This window comes from Haemorhous mexicanus, chromosome 1 (assembly GCF_027477595.1).
Source record: "Haemorhous mexicanus isolate bHaeMex1 chromosome 1, bHaeMex1.pri, whole genome shotgun sequence".
NCBI classification, from domain to species: domain Eukaryota; kingdom Metazoa; phylum Chordata; class Aves; order Passeriformes; family Fringillidae; genus Haemorhous; species Haemorhous mexicanus.
This window is the reverse complement of record NC_082341.1, coordinates 62,362,243-62,369,597: the sequence shown is the minus strand read 5'-3', so window position 1 is coordinate 62,369,597 and position 7,355 is coordinate 62,362,243.

Sequence of the window (7,355 nt, the reverse complement as noted above, 5' to 3'; positions counted from 1 at the left end):
GGCTTTTTTTGAGTTGTTGAGTCCGTGTTTGCATTCTGTCTCTGCCAAAATTGCATTTTACCCAGCCTGAGCTGATTTCAGCACAGTTTATGGGCCACAAGAAAAGGCAACCCATGAATTCTGTATTCTCTGCATCCATTTTCAGTGATACATTCTGCTTCCCCAGCTTTGTTAACCTCCAGTAGGTCTGAGATGACATCTGGACCACCTATATCTTATCTCAAAGATCACTTATCCCATCATGTTGGCTTAACTTACAGACCAAGTTCCAGGTATCCACAAAGGCAGATTTGGGGAGGGGCTTCAGGGGTCACAGATGCCATCTATCCCACAGAACTTTTTTGGCTGGTGATGCGCATATGAGTGCTTCTTTATGCACTTATCTGCAGTGGGAATTTCTGCCTAGATGCATTAGCCAGATCTCACCTCCGCCAGGACTGGGGTTAGTGCCTTATAGTCACTTATCTCCTGGCAAAGTCTTTCTGTGGCCTTAACAGTGTTTCAGGTAGGTAATGTGCTCTTTAAGCCCTTACACGTGTCTTTGTAGAAGCTTGTTAATAAGGTGTTTTAATACGAGTTCAATTTCATTTTAGTCTCATTTAAAAGAATTTTTAACCCCCTACCATGAATAGGTGGTAAATTGCAAGCAAAATGATGATTTAACAGCAAAATGATGATTAGGAATATTTCCTTCTTTAGTGGTTAAATAGAGAAAACTGTAAGAAAGTCTTGAGAGCAACTGCATCTCCAAATAAATAAAATACTGTGGGACTGCTGCCATCTTCTGGGATGTGAGACAAAGACATCTTACTTCAGCGCAATTAAATAATTTGACTTGCAAACCAGAAGAGACTTAGCTTTTTAGGTATAGAATGATCAGAAATTATTGCAGGTTGGCTCAGTGACGCGTGGCTTTCTGTCAATACCATAATCTAATTCCTCACCATTCACTTAACTGACTTCTAAACAGTGGGTTAACATCATTCGGTAAGTACAGCAAAATTGTACTCCTGTAATTTAAGCTGTGGGGAAGCTGCTTGTAAGCACTTGTTGCACTCTATATCTGAGATATTTCTCAGAGTAATTGCCTTGGAGAAGAGTAATTTTTTTGTTCATTTATATCACTCTGATTGAAGTGGCTTCTCATGGTTCATGGGTAGGGCTTACTGAAGTACTGTGATAATACAAACATATAATTCAGTAGATGTGTGTGTGATACACGTTGTAATAACTTTAGTGCACACTTCAGCCTTTTTCTGTTTTGTGAAGGGCTCCACTCCAAATAGAGTGACAGGATGATTCAGTTTATGATTCTTTTATATTTGCTGTGTATTCCTTGTGCTTGCTTATCGTGTAAATCAGTTGCGAAGAGAGAACGTATGAATTTGATAACCAGCAAGAAAAGAATGACTGATCTTGTTATGAACGACAACAAAGAATTGTTTTCTGTCTCGTCAGGTGAGAATGATTCATTATCAAGAGGCACGTATGAAGAAGTTGCCTAGCACCAGGGTTTATTAGGGACAGGTAATATTTCAGGACCTCAAAAATAAATGCAGTAAGAACGCTTCGTTCTTCTTGAAAAGTATAAAACCCACTTTTAACAGCAAACTACAGATCCTGTCCAACCTAAAGGTCCTGCACAGCCGCCTACTAGAATAAGCTGCTTAATGCATATACCTGGTCTTGAAAGGTGTCAACCCTTATGCCCGCTCTCTTAAATATTAGCCTAAGGCATAGATAAACCTGGAAGGTTTTCATCAATTTGCCAGTTTCTTAGCATTTTTTATCTCTACTTCAGATTGGAAGCTTCCCACCAAAAGTTTGGATTGCCTCCTGGGGATTTTTTTTTTTTTTTGACAACACATGCAAGCAAACATAAAATATTGCCTGGTCAAAACTCTACCCCCTTGTGTGTGTGTGGTAAGAGAAAAACTGCATGTGACTAGCCCAGCACAGCAGGATGTATGGGAACCAGCATGGCCTTTGGGACAGGGCTACTAAATGCAAATTGTGTTATGCTTGGCACCTTGCCTTGGGTTTATCTTTACTGTTAATACTTGCCATCAGTCTTGTTTCTCCAGCGTCTGATTGTTCCTATAAGAAACTACTTCTGCCCTCTCACTGCCTCTAACTTGTAAAAAAGTGAAATTGTACTCTTGGTGCAGCCAAGAGTATCTACTTGTTGGGTCAGCTGAAATAACCCAGGTCTTGAAGAAGTCCCCTATGCTGAGGTGGGACAGCTGGGGAAAGCTGTTACTTTCTCACACCATCTATCAAAATGTCTATACTCACAGAATATTGATAAGGTCAATCACTGTATAACTTTATAAAACAACACACAAGAATAAGCTAAAGGCTGTATATCAGGATAGTAACAAAATGAACAGCTATATAGTTCTATCAATAGCTATACAACTTTAATCACATCAATCACTGTACAACTTCATAAAGCAACATGCAAGGATAAGACAGACTCTATATGTTCCCATCACCCACATGTTTCTGATGTCTCCCTTGCATTGCTAATTCTACCCTCTCTAACGCATCAAGTGCTCCTGGGGATAAACTCCTGGAAGATAACAAGAAGAGATCACCTTTAATGTATCAAAAAGTGGTGCCAACAGCACATTCAGTAATTCCAATAATGGCCTGATCCAATTAATCGTACTTAGCAATTTTTGCAAGTCAGTCATGTTTGTATAAAATGCAGAATAGCAATCATCTGCTGTTCAACACTTTGGTCTAAGATTTCCATTCCCAAAAACTTCCAGGGAGCGTGTTGCTGTACACCTTTGAGTCAAACAATCACATCCCCTCCAATCTAATGGTACTGAGATTACATAAGGACAGATCATAGCTACCTGCCCATCAGGATTAACAAGACTCAGAGGTTCTGTGTGGAAGGGGCTGACAGCCGGTCTGTGAGCTAGGAAGAGTTGGTTGGACAAGAGGCTGGTAAGAGTTGTGTTTATCCCTGAAAGGAGTTCTACCAAGGTCATCAACATGGAAATCAAGAAGTAGAAAAGATAAGCAAAGGGGTCCTGCAGTTGGACGTTAGCTGAAAACCATGGTTTTCAGCTAACGCTCTGGAGACTGCCAATGACAACTGTGTTGATTTGTTGCAACCAATGAGTAAGTATAAACTTTCTGGAAAGTATAAAAGACAGCATGCTGTTAAAATAAACAGAGAAGCCTTCTGAAATGCATGGTGTTCTGTGTGTCGTGACCATCTCAACAGTGACATCTGGTGATCCCGACATAAATGCGATTGAGCTGTGGGGTCCACAGCTGGAGACGGGGGCCAGTGTAGCTTTGAGAGCAGCAGCAGGGATGCTGCCATTCCAGACCAGACTGATTTTGACACCTGGTATACAGGTGAGCCACTGGGGACATTATGGGGAATAACCTATTCCCCATATTCTTCACCTATCCATTGAAGATAGACTATTTTGTTTACTTGGAAGGCTTTGTTGAAGAGAAAAGATATTGAGAGTACTTATTATGCTCTTCATAGTATGCAACTGTGGACCAGGTTGCAAGACTTTGAAACTGATATAAGTGCAGCTTTTAGTGTGAGAGCGTGGAAAAAAGTTGGGGAGAGACTTTGGTATTTGACAAGACAGCTGCTGAGCTGGCTACCACCTGGAGACTGCTCTATGAGACTTTGAAAGAATGGACCAGGACAGGAGAAAGCAGGGATGGGAGGAGAATTGGAGCAAAAAAAAAAAAAAAAAAAAAGTTAACTCTGTGTATCCCTCACCTGTGCAGCAGTTAGCTGAATTAAGTGCTAAGTCAAAATATGTTACTCCTGCACAGCAGTTAGCTGAAATGACTTTAGAAGAACAGCAAACTGAACTGTCTGCCCCTCCGCCTTTTCCTAACCTGCACAAATGATAGCATCAAAGCCATATCCTCCCTTACCTTATAGTGAGGATGATGCATATCTGGAGACAATTAACAATACAAATAGCTCTGAATTATATGCAATTAATTCAGCAGGACCCTTGTCACACTATAGGAGTTGACACCCTGTTAGGCAATGGACCTTTTTCTAACCCAGATTTACAGGTAAGGTGGGGCCAGTGACAGGGAAACTTGAACCATGAATCTGTCTGTTGCAAACCCCATAATAGATCTAAGCCTGCTGCTCCCTGGACTTTACCCCCCTGTAAAGTAACTGTAACTGCCTGACACCCTTTACAATTTTGGGAGCACGTTAAAAAGAAGGCAGCTGAAGTGGGGGATTGGGATTTATTAGAAAAAATAGGTCCACCAAAAATGTCAGAAATGCAGAGTGTCAATGTGAATGTTGCTTGTAATGAGCCTATGGCTTTTCCTGTTTTCAAAGCAGTTCCTAATTCAGGAAAAAGTGATAGTCATCAAATTTTTACATGGAAGGTCATACAAGACCTCCAAACAAAGGTGGCTAAATATGGTATTAATTCTCTAGTAGTAATGCAATTAATTTGTGTTTTTAATGCTGATGAAGGTCATACAAGACCTCCAAACAAAGGTGGCTAAATATGGTATTAATTCTCTAGTAGTAATGCAATTAATTTGTGTTTTTAATGCTGATGTGCTTGTTCCCTATGATATCCTGCCACAATTTTGTTTCAGCCAATACAATATAGTGTATTTCAAAATATTTGTAGACAATTAACCATACAAATAGCTTTGAATTACATGCAATTAATTCAGCAGGACCCTCGTCACACTATAGGAGTTGACACCTGTTAGGCAATGGACCTTTTTCTAACCCAGATTTACAGGTAAGGTGAGGCCCTCTAATTTTGGAACTGGCTAAACAATTAGATATGAGTGCCTTAATTAAAACAGCACTGGACCTTGGCAACTATCAGTTGTTTTCCCAACTCCTGCCACTGCTGCAGAAATTACTGTGGGCCAAGTAAAAGGCCACTGTGTCGTTGAAATAATAGTGACATCAGCTCCTATGTCAAGTCTACCAGCAATATTCACTTGAGGGGAGGGGTGGATGATGGGGGGAGGGCAAGGGTGAAAACCTCATACGAGTTTTAAAAACACTTCCTATTAGATCTAGAGTCAGTAACCATTTAGGTCCAAAGACCTTGGGGGTGCCCGTAGATCCGAACCATCCAGCTTCTCTTTCAATAGATTCTGCAGTAGGTACCTGCATTGCAAAAGGTATCTGCAAGAGGGACTCATATTGAGACACCACAGCTTTCTTAGTATCCTTCATAGTTTTCCCTGTTTTCCCGTTTCCTCCAATGACCTATTTCTGTCCATTTTTAAGAGACCAAATAATCTAATTACACCTCTTGCCAACATCAGATCTTTAAAATGCATTACAGTGACTCAAATTCCTGATTCCTCTCACCTTAACTGAGATCCAGGGTTTTATTCAAGATGCTTCGGATCAGTGCATGACTGTAAACCTCCTTTTGTAATTAAACATTTTAGAAGAACATTGTAATGAAAGAGAAAATAGGAATATCCTGTGGCTCATTTCCCTCGTTATATTATTCACCTACCAAATTATGTATCTGTATAGACATATACACAGTAGTTGAACAATATGAGCGTTCACACCATGACACAAATCTGCCCAAGATCATCCACATCAATAACCAGTATTATACTTAACCCGGTACAAAAGTATCCAACGGTACTTCATGTACCTTGCTGTTTCCTATGGTGACTCTGGCAGGTGTGATGACATCCTGTCCAGCACTTCCCTTGGTTCTGGCACTGAGTACACCACATAAGCTTGGAAGGGGTGACTGGACCTATTCCCAAGCCCCTGACGGCCCTCTGGGGGGCCGTGCTGGTCCCTTGCTATCAAACTTAGGATAACACTGTTTGGCATAGTGTCCCTGTCTGCCACAGCATACACACAGCCAGACAGGGTGTGCCTTGTTGTTCCCTGGCACCAAAAAACCACCAGGCTGATTAGGGCAATTTCTCTTGAAATACCCTCTTCGACCACATTGAAAACAACTTCTGGAGATTTGCACATCTGCAGTAACTTGTTCTGTAACCTGCTCCATTTGACATTTTGTTGTTTTGCTTTTGCTGCAAGCCTCAATTATATCTACCAGAGCAGGATTCTGCAGCAGCAATAAGGCTTGCCTACACTCTGCATTAGCATTATCCTTAGCCAGTTGGAAAAAGCAAAGTCTCTTGGGCTGCTATGTTATCAGTTTGTTTCTCAATTGCCTCTCTAAGGTGATCTATAAGATCACCTAAATGTGATATATGGCTCACTAGGCTTCTGTTTAGTTATAGTCTATGACTGACATGGACAGCACATCCTGCATACCAACAAACACGAGCTCTTTTCCTTTCTGTAGCACTAAGGGGTGCAGCCTGGCTTGGAGCTGCAGTGGTATTTGGAGGGTCTCCCATGAGCTGGGGCAGACCTGCTCCAAAGTGAGGGTTTGGAGAACGCTCCTCAGAGCGTTCTAGATTGCTTAAGGCGACCTCATTCACTAACCATCTCCACTGTGACTCAAAAACCAGCATCTGACTTGGGGAGAAGCAAATCTGTGCTATCTGCCAACAATCAAAGGGGGTTAACTCATCAACAAAGATACCTCACAGCATAGACAGACCAAAATGACAAGTAAACCCATGCTACATCACCATGTTTAAGTCTTGGATCACACTCCCACTCATCCAGGCTGTTGCCATTATTTCGGATCAAGGGACATGGTAGAATCTGATTTGCCAAGTCTAGCTCCCCCGCCTCCTGTGCTGTTTAATACAATTTTTCTCAAAATCTTTTTGTATCCTCTTTTTGGACCTCTTACCAGAACAGTTGCTGGTTCTGGTGCAAGTATTTCCTGCAGCAGAGGGGCAATTGGCAGACATCTTGCTTCCTTTAACTCTGCTGACTCCAATGAATCAATCAAAACATGCTCTGGTTGTGAACAGGATGTGCCATGGGCTTTTGCCAGAAGGGAGTGTGCTTGCCCATCTGCAGCCTCAGCACAGCCTTCACCACAGTGCTTCTCTGGCTGGAGAGCACAGACAGGAGCCATTTGATGTGGCTGGTACAGCCCCACTAAATCTCCTCAGGGCTCAGCAGTCCCCAGACTCTGTGGCAGCAGCGCACAGAAGCTATGCCTGATTATTTCCGCGCCACCCCTTTAGTGGCAGAGGTGGCTGCTTGCCAAAGGGAGCCACAGCAGCTGGCAGCCTGCACAGGCTCCTGGCCACCACCCCAAACCTCTGTGGGCCACTGCACTTGTGCAGGCAGTGGGGTCACAGCAGCTCCACCATGGGCAGGCTGGACCAGCACCACTTCCTGAGACCTTGGAATTTTGTCATCAGCATCTGGGGGAAGAAGGCAATTCCCAGGTGATATCATCAGG